Source organism: Rhinolophus hipposideros, assembly GCF_964194185.1.
Source record: "Rhinolophus hipposideros genome assembly, chromosome: 14".
NCBI lineage: Eukaryota > Metazoa > Chordata > Mammalia > Chiroptera > Rhinolophidae > Rhinolophus > Rhinolophus hipposideros.
Window position 1 is genome coordinate 25,062,677 of NC_138060.1, and position 13,760 is coordinate 25,076,436.

General features: G+C 42.4%; 1 protein-coding gene across 4 annotated transcripts in view; it reads right to left on the reverse strand.

The window, feature by feature from the left end:
- The window catches only part of ATP2B2 (ATPase plasma membrane Ca2+ transporting 2), a 358,541-nt gene that overhangs the window by 199,235 nt on the left and 145,546 nt on the right, over positions 1-13,760 (reverse strand). For 2 of the 4 annotated variants that reach the window (XM_081072392.1, XM_081072391.1), the window contains one exon: positions 150-244. The exons of the other annotated variants lie outside the window; for them this stretch is intronic. The gene's annotated coding sequence lies outside the window, so the exon portion shown is untranslated. The remainder of the gene's footprint in view (positions 1-149; positions 245-13,760) is intronic. 4 annotated transcript variants of the gene reach the window in all.

Consider the following 13,760-nt stretch of genomic DNA (forward strand, 5'->3'; position numbering starts at 1 on the left):
TGTGTCCCTGCCAGAGTGGCAGAAGAAAGGCAGTTGCTGTCAAACCTCCCTTTGCTGCTCAGTTGACCATCCATTAGCAGCCCCCCCACAGTGCTCTCTTCCCAGATCTACCCCACCCCCAGCCCAAGTAAAACCCATCTCCAACTCACCCCTCCACGTGTTCTGCTTAAATGGAAGGCGTCAGAGTTTGGAAAATGGAGCCCATATCTTGCTGGCTCTGGGGACTGGGTGATGAAGTTCAGCTCTGGAAAAGGGTAGATGGCATTGATTAGGGGTGGGTGACTCAACAGGGACACGGGTCAGGAAGGAGTAGGAAGGGAAGGGTGGTGTGGAGTGTCCCCTATGTGCTGGCATGGGGCTTGGGGCAAAGTTGGATGGAGATGGAGACAGAAGAGAAGCAGGGATGTCCTTCTCCCCACCTACCTCCTAGGAGCTAACCCAGCCACATAGGGACACAGCCCCGGCCTTCCCTCATCAAAATTTATCAGGTGGGCTTCACCCTTCCCAGGCCCTGTCTGAAGAGAGCAAGTCCACATGCCGGCAGGGCTGTCAAGATGGGGTCTCTGTGTTCTCTGTCTGCTGGCCAGTGTGGCCTGCAAGAGCAGAGGGAGTGTACAGAGTGATCATGGGTGTGTGCTCTGGAGAGACAGAAGCCCTGGGCCAGGTGGCTTAACCTTTCCGAGCCGCCTTTCCCCATCTGTAGGATAGAGATAATCATACCTTGTTTAACAAGCACTCAAGTGTGTGTAGGTCTATGCAGTTGTAATCATGTGTGTAGTTACATTAACCACCACGACAAGATACAGAATTGTTCTATCAGCACAAGCTTTCTCGGCGCCCCCCTTATAGTCACACCCATTCCCTCCCCACCTCACCCCTAAACCTTGGTAATCATGACTCTGTTCTCCATATCTATAATATTGTTCTTTCTATAAATGGAATCACACTTACATGTAACCCTCTGGGATTGGCTTTTCTCACTCAGTATAATTCTTTGGAGATTCATCAGGTAGCTGTGTGTATCAGTAGTTGGTTTCTTTTTATTGTTGAATACTATTTCATGGTATGGATGCCCCACAGTTTTTTAAATCATTCATCCACTAAAGAACATCTGGTTTATTTCCAGTTTTTGGCTATTATGAGTAAAGTTGCTATAAACATTTGTGTACAGGTATTTTGTGTGAACATACATTGTTCATTTATTTGGGATAAATGCCCAAGAGTGCAATCAATTGTTGGGTCCCATGGTAGTTGCGTGTTTAGCCATTTGTTTTTTTAAAGCAACTTCCAAATTGTTCCGCAGTGGCTGTACCATTTACATTCCCAAGAGCAAGGTTTGAGGCATCCAGTTTTTCAGCATTCTTGCCAGTATTTGGTGTTATTTTTTATTTAGCCATTGTGATGGATTGTAATACCTCACTGTGGTTTTAATTTGCATGTCTCTAATGGCTAATGATGGTCAACATCTTTTTATGTGCTTATTTGCCATCTATATATGCTCTTTGGAGAAATGTCTCTTCATGACTTTTGTCCATTTTTAAATTGGATTGTTTGATTTTGTTTTTACTGTTAAGTTTTCAGGTGACATATATCTATATCTATATCTATCTATCTATATCTATATATCTATATCATCTATATACCAGTACTTTGTCAGATTTTTTGGTTTGCAAATACTTTCCCTCTGTCTGTAGGTTGTTTTTTCATCCTCTTAATAGAGTCTTTCACAGAGCACAAGCTTTTAATTTTGGTTCAGTCCAATTTATCATTTTTTTTCCTTTACTGATCACGCTTTTGGTGTCAAGTCTAAGAACTCTTTGCCTAGCACTAGATCCTAAAGATTTTCCTCTTACATTTTACCCTAAAGGTTTTATAGTTTTACATTTTACATTTAAGTCCATGTCCATTGTGAGTTAATTTTCGTATAAGGTGTGTGAGACATTCGTATAAGGTAGAAGTATTTTTCTTTTCTTGTTTTTTTAACCTTTGTATGTCCAATTGCTTCAGCACTACTGGTTGAAAAAAATTATCATCTGTCCTCCATTAAATTGCTTTTGTACTTTTGTTAAAAATTTGTTGGGCTTATTTGTGGGGGTCCCTTTTTGGACCCTTTGTTCCATTGCATTGAACTACACATCATCTCTCTGTCAACACCACACAGTTTTGGTTTCTATGTAATAAATCTTGAAATCAGGTAGCCTGATTCTTTTCAATTTATTCTTCTTTTTCAAAATTGTTTCAGCTATTCTAGCTCCTTTGCCTTTCCCATATACACTTCAGAATGATATTTTCTATATTTACAAAAATTTTGCTGAGATTTTGGTAAAAATTACAGAGAACTGAAATCTTTACTATGTTCAGTCTTCTAATCCATGAACACACTATGTCACTTCCTTTGTTTAGATATTCTTTTATTTCTTCATCAGTGTTTTGTAGTTTTCAGTATACAAATGTTGTACATGTTTTGTTAAATTTACACCTATGTATTTCATTTTTTTGAGTGGATATAAATGGCATTGTACTTCTAATTTTGGTGTCCACATGTTCTTTGCTAATATACAAAAATACAATAGATTTTTCTACATTTATCTTGTATCCTGCCACTGTCCTGAACTCACTTACTAGTTTTAAGAGGTCTCTTTCTCTCTCTCATAGATTCTTTGGTGTTTTTTTTTGTTAAATGTAGAGAATGAAGTTATCTGCAAATAGAGGCATTTTTATTTCATCCTTTCCAATCTTCATGCTTTGTCTTGTCTTATTGCACTGGCTAGCACTCCCAGTACTATTTCAATATAAGTGGTGAGAGTTGACATCTTGCTAAATTTAGGGGAAAGCATTTAGTTTTTTAACTATTAAGTATTATGGTAGATGTAGTTTTTATAGATGTTCTTTACCAAATTGAGGACGTTTCCTTCTATTCCTATTTTTCTGAGCATTATATCATAAATGGGTGTTGAATTTTATCAAATGCTTTTCCTTAATTGATGAATATGATCATATGAATTTTATTCTTTAACCCATTAACATGGTGGATTATATTAACTGATTTTTAAATGATGTTGAGCCAAACTTGCATTCCCGGAATAAACCCTACTTGGTCATGAGGCATAATTATTTTTACACATTGTTGAATTCTGTTTGCTAACGTTTCATTAAAGATTTTCACATCTATATTGATGAAGGATGCTGGCCTGTAGTGTTTACTTTTTATACTGTCAGTCTGATTTTGAATCAGGGTAATGCTAGATTCATGAATTGAACTGGAAAGTGTCCCTTTCTCTTTCATTTACTAAAAGATATCGTGTAGAATTGGTGTTCATTTTTTAAACATTTGGTAAAATTCTCCAGTGAAATTATCTGATCTTGGCGTTTCATATAATATGTTAAATTTTAAGTCTACACTTTTATTTTTTGTTTTCTGTTTGTTCTTTCTACACACACATACAACCACATATAAAAGTATTAACAATTTTTGCTTCAACCATCAAACATAATTTAAAAAGCTCAAGTGGAGAAAGAACGTCTATTGCGTTTACCCATATTTTTGCTTACCAGATCCTTTTTTCATTCCTGATGTTTGAAGATTCTTTCCCCTGCCCTTATAAAATATGAAGATTCCTTTTTTTTTTATTAGTTTCAGGTGTTCAAAACAATGTAATAGACATTTCACCCCAAAGATTCCTTTTTAAAAATGGTTTCCTTTCTGTTTTTTAAATCTTCTTTTAGCATTCTTTTAGGGTAGATTTTCTGGCAACAAATTATCTTAGTTTTCCTTCATTTGAGAATATCTTAATTTTTCTTTAATACCTGAAGGATATTTTTGTTGGACATAAGATTCTTACTTGATAGTTCTTCTCTTTCAGAATTTGAAAAAATAATGTACCACTTCCTTCTAGCCTCCCTGGTTTCTGATGAGAAATCCACTATCCTTCAAATTGTTTACCCTCTATAAGTGAGTTGTCATTTTATCTCACTGCTTCCAAGATTTTTATTTTGTTTTAAGTTTTCAGATGTTTAAGTATTTTATGTGTTAGTGTAGATTTCTTTAGCTTTATCCTTTTTGGAGTTTTCTAAGCTTCATGAATCTGTAGGTTTATAGCTTTTTATTATTATTTATTTATTTATTGCCAAATTTGGGAAGTTTTCAGCCATTATTTTGTTAAGTACTTTTTTCAGCACCATACTCTTTTCATCTTTTTCTAGAAGTTTAATGATATACACATTAGATCTTTTTTATAGTCCCACAAATCCTTGAGGCTCTGCTCATTTTTTAAGTCTGTTTTCTCTCTGTTATTCAGATTAGATAATTTCTATTGTACTATTTCCAGGTCAATGATTCTCTCCTCTGTCCCCTCCAGTCTGCTGTTAAGCACATCACTGAGCTCTTTTTTGTTGTTGCTGTTAATTTCAGTTATCATATTTTTCAGTCCTAAAATTTCCATGTGGTTCTTCTCTATGTCTTCTGTTTCTTTGCTGAGACTTTCTAATTTATTATTTGTTTCAAGTCTGTTCTAACTGTTCCTTGAAGCATTTTTATGATAGCTGCTTTTAAACCTTTGTCAGATAATTCCAATATCTCTGTCATCTCAATGTTGCTACCTATTGATTATCTTTCTGTCATTCAGTTTGAGATCTTAGTTCTTAGTATAAGTAATTTTCAGTGGAAACCTGGGCATTTGGAGTATTATGTTATGAGCTTTTCGATCTTATTTAAGCCTTCTATTTCAGCTGACTTCCTCCGACATTGCTCCAGTAGAAGAAGGGGATGGGTAGGAATCCATCCCCATTAGGCCTCCAGTGATACCTCCGTGGCTTGCAAAGGTAAGAGTACCTTGTTACTACTCCCATAGTGGTCTCCACTAACACTACAGGCAATGGGGGTGAGATCTTGTCACCATCCAATGGGGAATGAAAGTACTGGCTCCCTGCTTGGCCCCCTCTGACACCGCCGCAGTGGCGGATTTGGGGTACCTCATTACAGTCTCATGAGAGTGGACGTGCAGTTTCTCCACTGGGTCATTGCTGGTGGGGGTGGGGCCACAATGTTTTCTGTTATGTTTGCCTGGAGGAGCAAATTCTGTCTAGAAGTGCCTGTTTTGCTAGGTGGCCCCTTTCCTTGTTCTTTAACTACAGAGTGCAGGCTTTTGTTGGTGCTTCCTCTGCTTACCTATGAGCAGTCCTTCATCTCTGGCATCTTCAGCTCCAACTCTGGAACACAGGAGGCAAAAGAAAACCCAGGAACTTACTACTATGCTGTTTCTTGGGTCTTCAGGTCCCCAGTAAGTCTGTCCTTTCTTGATCTTCCAGAGTTTTCTAATGTTTGTTTTATATATAATGTGCAAGCGTTTTAGTTGCACTTAGGAAGAGGAATAGGGAGAAGTACCTCTTTTCCATCTTCATGGACGCAGAAGTTCACCGGAAGACCTTTTAACAAGTGCTTCCTAGCTCCCTGGAGTTCTCCAGAATCACCTCTATCTTCTTGACGTTGCTAATCAAATCAGATTTTCTGAAATGCTTGTTATTTCTCATGAGCTTCCGGCTTTCTACATGACGCAGGTAAGTGCATACCTGTCCAGGAGAAGACAAGGGGCAATTTGGGATTTTAGGAGGCCTTTTCTTTTCAAAGCCATCGATGTGGTGATGGGAAACTTGGAGCAGAGCCTCCAAAATGTCAGTTTGTTAAAACTAGAAATCCAGCTCAGCATCTCTTTCAGTACTTCCAGGACTAGTCCTTGCAAGGTCTCTTCAGGGGAACAGAAGGATCTGAGTAGTGTTTCTAATCATAAATGGCTTAAGCCAGGATGTGAAATTTCATAACTTTGTCTCATTCCCCAGCTCTGCGTGTTCCTCCCGGGGTTGTGCATTTATGAGCCTCTCAAGCCTGGGCCTCATTTCCTCCCCTCTCCAGCTCTGGGAGGCAGGCAGAAACTACTATTCTTTTTGTGCAAAGTGTCTGGCTTCCAGAGGGCAGTGATTTGTCCAGGGCCACTTAGTTACAAAATGGCAGAGCCTGGGTCACACCATGGTCTTGTGACTCTGTCCCCGATGTTATTTTCTAGGCTGTACACTGCCTGGCTCCAAATCTTCTCTGTATTTTGATCTAGGCCAGCGGTTCTCAAAGGGTGACCCACGTGCCCCTGAGGGTTCCTAAGACCCTTGCAGGGGGTCTGTGAGGTCAAAGCCATTTTTCTAATAACACTAGTATGTTATTTGCCATCCTCACTAGGTTGCTATTTACACTGCTGGTACAAAAGCAATGGTGAGTAAACCTGCTGGTGCCCTAGCCTGAATCAAGGGAGGGACGCCAAACAGTACTAATAGGCAGTATATTCTTCATTGCCACCCAGTTGCAGAAAAAAAAAATGCTAGCTTCACTTAGGAATGTCCTGGGAAAAGCAGTAAGTGATTAGATTAAATCTTGACCCTTGAGAACACAAAACTGGAAGTATGCACGGAGTTGGAAGAAAAGCTCTTGTACGATTGCTTGAGTTGCGAGCTGAATTAGCCTCTGTTTTCACGAAATGCCATTTTTACATAAAAGAATAACTGACAAGTGATGGTTATTCAGACTTGTGTATTTGGCAGACATGTTCTCAAAAATGAACAAAGTAAGCTTATTGCTTCAAGGAAAACAACTGACAATATTTGTTGCCAAAGATAAAATTTGAGCTTTCAAAGAGAAAAATCAGAATTTTGGGAAACTTGTATCTGCTATTGTGGAACTGACAGCTTCCTAACACGTAACGTTTCTGATGAGGTCAGTGGTGAGATAACAAACATGATTTTTAAAAATCTTGTATAATAAAATGTGTAAACATTTGAAAGATCTGTATAACTCGGAGAGCCAGCATTTTTTTAAATGACTGATGCATGATGTCACAAAAGTATGTATGGGTAAAAGTGTTCATCAAAGTGTAAGAGAAAAATGGATTTTAATGTACATTAGGAAAAATTCATTGACATGGCTTTAGATTCTTCATGGCAACCAACTTTTAAGACACTATCTGTTACGGGCTGAATTGTGTTCCCTCTATAATTCACATGTTTTAGTCCTAAACCTAACACCTCAGGCTGTGACTGAATCTGGACATAGGGCCTTTAAAGAGGTGATTAAGGTCAAATGAGGTCATTGGGGCATTAGGGCGGGGCCCTAGTGGAATCTGACCCTTGTCCTCTCAGTAGAGGAGATGTAGACGCACAGAGATAGTAGGGATGTGGGTGCACAGAGAAAATAGCATGTGAGGATGTGGTGAGAAGACAGAACCAAGGAGAGAGATCTCAGAAAAAAGCAACCCTGGGTGGCCGGTTAGCTCAGTTGGTTAGAGTGTGGTGCTGATAACACCGAGGTTGCTGGTTCGATCCCTGCATGGGCCACTGTGAGCTGTGCCCTCCAGGAAAGGGAAAAGGAAAGGGGAAGGGAAGGGAAGGGAAGGGAAGGGAAGGGAAGGGAAGGGAAGACAACTCTTTGACGTCCCTGTCTGTGGTCCTGTGTTATGGCAGCCCTAGCCCACTAATACACTGTCACTTGTTGAGTTTGGGTGTAGTACCAAAGAAGAATATCTACAATTATCTGAAAAGGTTATTAAAATGCTTCTCTCTTTGCCAACCACATATCTCTGTGAGGCTGGGATTTCGTCATATACGTTAACCAAAACATCATATGGCAACAGATTGGATGCAAAAGCAGATGAAAATCCAGCTGCCTTCAATTCAGTCATTAAAGAGATTTGTAAAAATATAAAACATTACTTTTCTTACTAATTGGAAAATATAGTTATTTTTCATAAAATATGTTGTATATGCTACCATAATGGGTTTATTATTGCTATTTTTAAAATAATTAATAAACATTAAAATTTCAGTTTTAATTTCTAACATGGTAAATATGGCGAGATAGTGTTCACATAAGTAAAACCTTTTGGGGTTCTCAATCATTTTTAAGAGTTTAAAGGGACCTGCGACAGAAAGTGTGAGAATAGCTGATTGAGGTCAGTAATTCCCAAACCTGGGTTAATCAAATATGACTGTCAAGATGCCTAGTGTCTGTCCTTTAATTGAGCTCATGTTTCTTAATAACTTGCTTGGCTAAAACTTAAACACATTTATTTTGAGAGGAAACTTTGTCACTACCATCAGTGGAAAACCAGTGCCACTCACCACAAGTAAAACATGACTGCAACAAAGAAATGCAATGGGATGTCTTTCCGTTTTGTGGGCCTGACGGCCCCGTAAAGCCCTGAGCTCCGAGTCAGCTTGCTCTGTGCTCAGAATTTAGCCAATGTTTAGGAGGGATGAGGCTGTAATTAAAGATACACAAGTTCCAGACAGAACTTTTTGCCTTGATGTGACCTGAAGAACTGAAGAACGGAAAATGGACTAGTTTGCCCATCAGGTAGTGGCTGTTGTTGTATGCCACCTACTATGCTCCTATGTGCCATCAGAGGCTCACGCCCCACACTTAGGAATGCTCAGATCTAACGGCACCGAGGCTGAAAGTAGGGGAGCTGCTCCCTTCATAAACCCTGCTTCGACCTCCTTGAAGGTGCTCACAAGCCCACGATCACCGACCTTGGCAGCTAGGCTTGAGAAATGGTGCACTCTAGCTCAGGCAAGCCCACGAAATGTTGTTTGTTGCAGTTCTAGAAATCAACTCAGTTCCTGGCCTGCAGACACCTCAACTCAAACTTGTGCGTGCACCACTTCTGATTCTATCCCCTCCCAAATCTGCTTTCCCTCCTGTGTTCCTTTTCTAGGTAAATGGCACCATGACCAAGAATGTTCCCAGAAACATAGTGCGCAGAGCTGAATGCTAGTAACAACCCACACGTCCACCAGCAGGAGAATGAATCAACAGACTGCGATGTCTTCATGCCAGGGAATATTATACAGCAATGAGAATACAACAGCTCCAGCTGCAGCTACCACATGGAGGAGTCTGAGAAACATAATGCTGTGTGGAAGAGGCAAGTTTCAGAAAGTTGCAGACTGTGTGATGCCATTTAAAACAAACTAAAACAAAAGCAAAACTAAACAATAGGTGGTGTAAGCACACGCACACAAGATAAAAATGTTTAAGAAAAAAAGGCACATGGGAATTCTCTGTACTTTCTGCTCAATTTTGCTGGGAACCTAAAACTGCTCTAAAAATAAAGTCTATAGGGAAAAGAAGCAAAGAAATGATAAACACAGGATGGTTGTTTCCTCTGGGAGAGGCGAGGGGTTGGGATGGGGATACTCACACAGGAACAGACAAATGATTGGTGACATTCTAGTTCTTGGGTTGGATTGTGGGTCCATGATATATATGTACACTGTATTATTAAACTAGCAACGTATGATACATAATTTCTTTTGTATGTATCAAATATAATACTAAAAATATAATAAGAGAAAAATGTGCAGTCTCTGAGCCCATAGTTTTTCTTCTTAAGAACCTATCTAAAAGAAATGATTGGAACTGCAAACAATATTTCAGTCATAAAGACGTTCATCACAGTGTTTTTCCTTTTAAATCACAGCAATAATTCGGACACAATCCAGATGTGCAACCCTAGGGGATTAGTTAATTACCGAGAAGCCATAAAACAGAATACATGCATCTATCAAAAATCACATTTTCAAATAATTTTGAATGACCCAGGAAAAAAAAAGTAATAACCTTGAGTGAAAAATGCAGAGTATAGAATGGAAATAAAATAGGATCTCAATTTTCCTGACCCCAATAAGAAGCTTATTATATTTATAGTATAGGTAGAAAAAAGATATAATGTTGAAAGATATAACATTGAAAGATATAGTGTTCCCCAAATGTCAATATTAGTGGGATTAAGGTTGTTCCTTCTTCAACAAAATGTCTATATATGTTACCTGTTTTCTACAGTAAACACGCAGGAAAACACACTAGCACATGGCACATTAGTACGGGAATATCAGCTTGTCCATCTCCCAGCGCGCTCCCAGCCCCCTCTCCTCAAATCATTATCCAACTGTCCTTGAGGCTGAAGATTACTGTCTGATAAGCCCCCATCAGCCTGACTCCACCAGGGGACAAGAGATGGAGGGAAGGAGGCAGCAGACAGCACCCAGCATACACCCTCCTTCCCAGCCTTCAGTTTCCTGACTGAAGCTCCCCTCAGGAACCCCTCCCACCCCACCTTGGCCATCTCAGCCCAATCCCTTCTTCCCTAGGCCCACCTCACCCAGCTCCTCTGTGTAGGGTCACCTACTGAGAATGGAGAAAGGGACCAGGTCCCTGGGCTTTGCGTGATTCTGCCCAGCCACCAGCCTCTCCACATGGCGGGCCACTCAGCCCTTATATGGGGGCCTGAAGGGACAGCACCTTGGATAGTTCCACTTCAGGCCCTGACTTGGGACCTTCCAGGGACTCCTCCATCCTGAGGTCCCCACTTTCCCATCACTTCCCCTCTCCTGAGATAGAAATCAGCCCCCCAACCTTCCGACCATACCTTCATCATCTCTCACTATGAAGCCACCTGCTTATCAGATTGATGAGGGATGGCCTATTGACCTTATTGCCCCATTTTACGAATGGGGAGACTGAAGCTTTTAGGAGTAAGAGCACATATCTGAGGGTGGCCAAGCCAGGAGGTGTGGCTCCCCAAACCAGTAAGTTCTGCTGCCCCATGCTCCAGACCTGATGTCCCCCATCAGCAATGCACTTGTGCGATGGCCTCTGAGTCAAAAATAAACAGAAGCTCAGTTCTGCTGAGCCATCCGCCACACACTAACTCAGAGGCAGAGATATTGCCTTGCTGCAGAAGGGAACATGCCTGCAGCCGGGAACTGAGCAGCAAGAGGCCTGCACCCTCCCAGGCTTCCCTGGCTGGGGGCTGGTCAATTGTATGGGCATGGGGATGGGAGAGGTGCTCGGAGCAAAGTGGGGGGCAGAGGAGCCAGTGGGGGGCAGAGGGGCTCTTGGCAGATGTGGGTAGTGAGTCCGTGGGCCAAAGCTGACTGCCATTGAGGCTACGTGGCCTTGGGCAAGTCCTCTCCCCTCCTCAGGCCTCAGTTTCTCCACAATAAGGCATTGGAACATATGATTCTTTCAAAGCCTGACAAAGTCATATTCTGTGGCTGCAGGTCTTAGGGGGCTGCCTTCACATTCCCGGTCCTTTGGGGGTGACAACAGCTGATGGGGTGGGGAGAGGATTCTTAGAGAGAAGAACTGGCTGGTCCAATGCCACACCATTCCTAACAACAACGACGTCAACAACAATGGTAATAATACTCCCCTACCCAAAAGACGTAGGCAGCTTACATCTCCCAAAGCACTCTCATGCCCATCATTTCATTCACAGTCCCCATTTTATAGATGAGGACACATAATCAGAGAGGGAGAGAGAATAGCCAAAGGCCACACAGTGGGCCCATGGCCAGGAGGTCAGATCCTTGTTCTCACGCATGTTTCATGAAACGTCTACATTTTCAACCCCCAAGAAGCTGCAGGCATGGACTTACCAGTTGTCTGTCCAGGGAAGCTGAAGCCCCTTGTAAGCAAATCATCTTGCACCACAGGTGGGAGGGAGTCCCCACACATGGAATTTCTCAGTTTAGCCATTTGCTGAACATGTTTCCTGTGCTACAAAAACAATCACTAAGCATCCCAGCTGGAGGGTTTGCCTAATGCCCTTCACATGTATGACGCCCACCTTGACAGCAGATGGGAGGAGCACTGGATGAGGGGTCCAGTCTTGGCACTGCCTCCAAAGCCATGTGCCCCGGGAAGAGCCCCCCTCTGTAAAGTGAGGGGATTGAACAAGGCAGCTCTCAGGGTCCTCACTGCTCCAGGCAATGTGTGTCTACCATTCCTTATTCACCTCTGTCAGCCAGGAGGGCTCATGAAAGCTGATGGCTAAGACCATGATGGCTATGCTCATTGCTGTACCCCGGGCCCTGGCACTCAGTAGAACCACATCCCTGCTTGTAAATTGGTGACAGGGTTCTAAGGAGCAAATCCCAAGGGCATCTGTTTTGTGTCACAGAGGGAAAAGGCCCCTCGAGGCTGCCACTCACTGCGTGCTTACTATGTGCCAGAGCTTGTTCTCCACGTGGATTAAGGAACTCCTGACGCTAAGAGAGCAGAGATGCTATGGGCAGAGACCCTGCCCATCACCCCCCAGAGCTAACTAACGACTGTGGTGCAATTGCCCCCACAGCATCTGCACCTCTTTGCCTGAGGGCCCTCCCTGGTGGGCAAGCTCTAGAGAAGTAACAACACGGGAGTTGGTGTAGCACTGTGAGCTGTGGGCTGTCCTCCCAGCGTCCCCAGCGCGATCGAGCCCATTGCCCACAGTGGTGATTAACTTGCCTGAAAACATCTCCTTCTTTTTCTTGTCTCACTTTTCCACCCTCCTACCAGCCTTCCTGTACCTCCACATAGATTCCTTGCACTTGAATTGTTGCCATGTGACCTGCTTCCGGGAGAATGCAGCCAGAGAAAAGAACGCACTACTATTATCCCATTTTGATGGGGATGAAGGTGACACTCAGAGAGACGTGACTTTCCCAGAGTAACACGGAAAGTCCAGACCTGAAGCCAAGCCCACTTACGCTTAGATGTTTTGTTTAATTAACACATATGCCAGAAAGAAAGAACTAAGAGTAAGATTGAGAGTGTAATTTAAGAATGACCATAGGAGAACATTAACTTCATTCATTCATTCATTCATTCACTCAGAGACTCTTTATTGAAATCAACTACTTATCAAGCCTTGAACTGGGTACGGGGGGCACACTGGTTAAATGCACTGGCTCTGGATTTTTGGGACCTGGGTTCAAATCCATGCTCCAACCATGTGCCAGTTGTGTCACGTAGGCGAGTGATTCAACCTCTTCTTATCTCTACTTTGTCATCTGTCAAATGGAGGTGACTACCTCCCGGACTGTTGGGAGGGTAAACAGGCTTAAAGTATAAATAAGTGCTCAATACGTATTAGCTGTGAGATAATAGTGGTGTCAGCGCTGAAAACTGGGAAGTGCCATGTCTCAGCAATACTGTCATTTTTAGCGCGTCTTATCACTTAGGTGAGCCTGTGATCATAATAAATGTGAGTTGCATTGGAGTTTAAAATTTGCATTTCCCCCTACTTTTCCTTCCTCCTGCCATCCTTTCCTTCCTTTCTTCTTACCTTCCTACCTCCCTCTTTCCCTCCTTCCCTCCCTCCCTTCCGTTTTTCCTTCCTTCCTTCCTTCCTTCCTTCCTTCCTTCCTTCCTTCCTTCCTTCCTTCCTTCCTTCCTTCTTTCCTTTCTTCCTTCCTCCCTTTCCTTCTTTCCTTCCTTCTTCCCACTCACCCAAACCCCTGCCCTCTGCTCTGTGCCAGAGCCTGTGCTGGTCACTGGGACACAAGGATGACAAGACTCTGCCCCTTGGGAACTCTTGGGGCCTGTGGGAGATGGGGAGATACACAAGGGAGCTGCAGTGTGGTGAAGAAAAGCCCGTAAAAGAATGGGGGAGCATAAGGATGGGCATCTGATATCGCCTGCGAACGCTGGAATTGAGGGGAGGGAGCCACATGGCTCAGGGAGATAAGTCACCTGTTCAAGGCCGCATAACAGGAAAAGGGTTGGTTTGACTCCAAATCTCACATGACTTCTAATATCTTGCTCTGTGGCCACATTCTGTTATGAGCTCTAAAAAAATAATAACAATGATTTCTATTGCAGAACAGTTCTTGGGGACTCAGACCAAGTGTGTCTTTTCTTGCTGGCCAGCCATAGAGAACAGAGCTTCTGAAGTCTC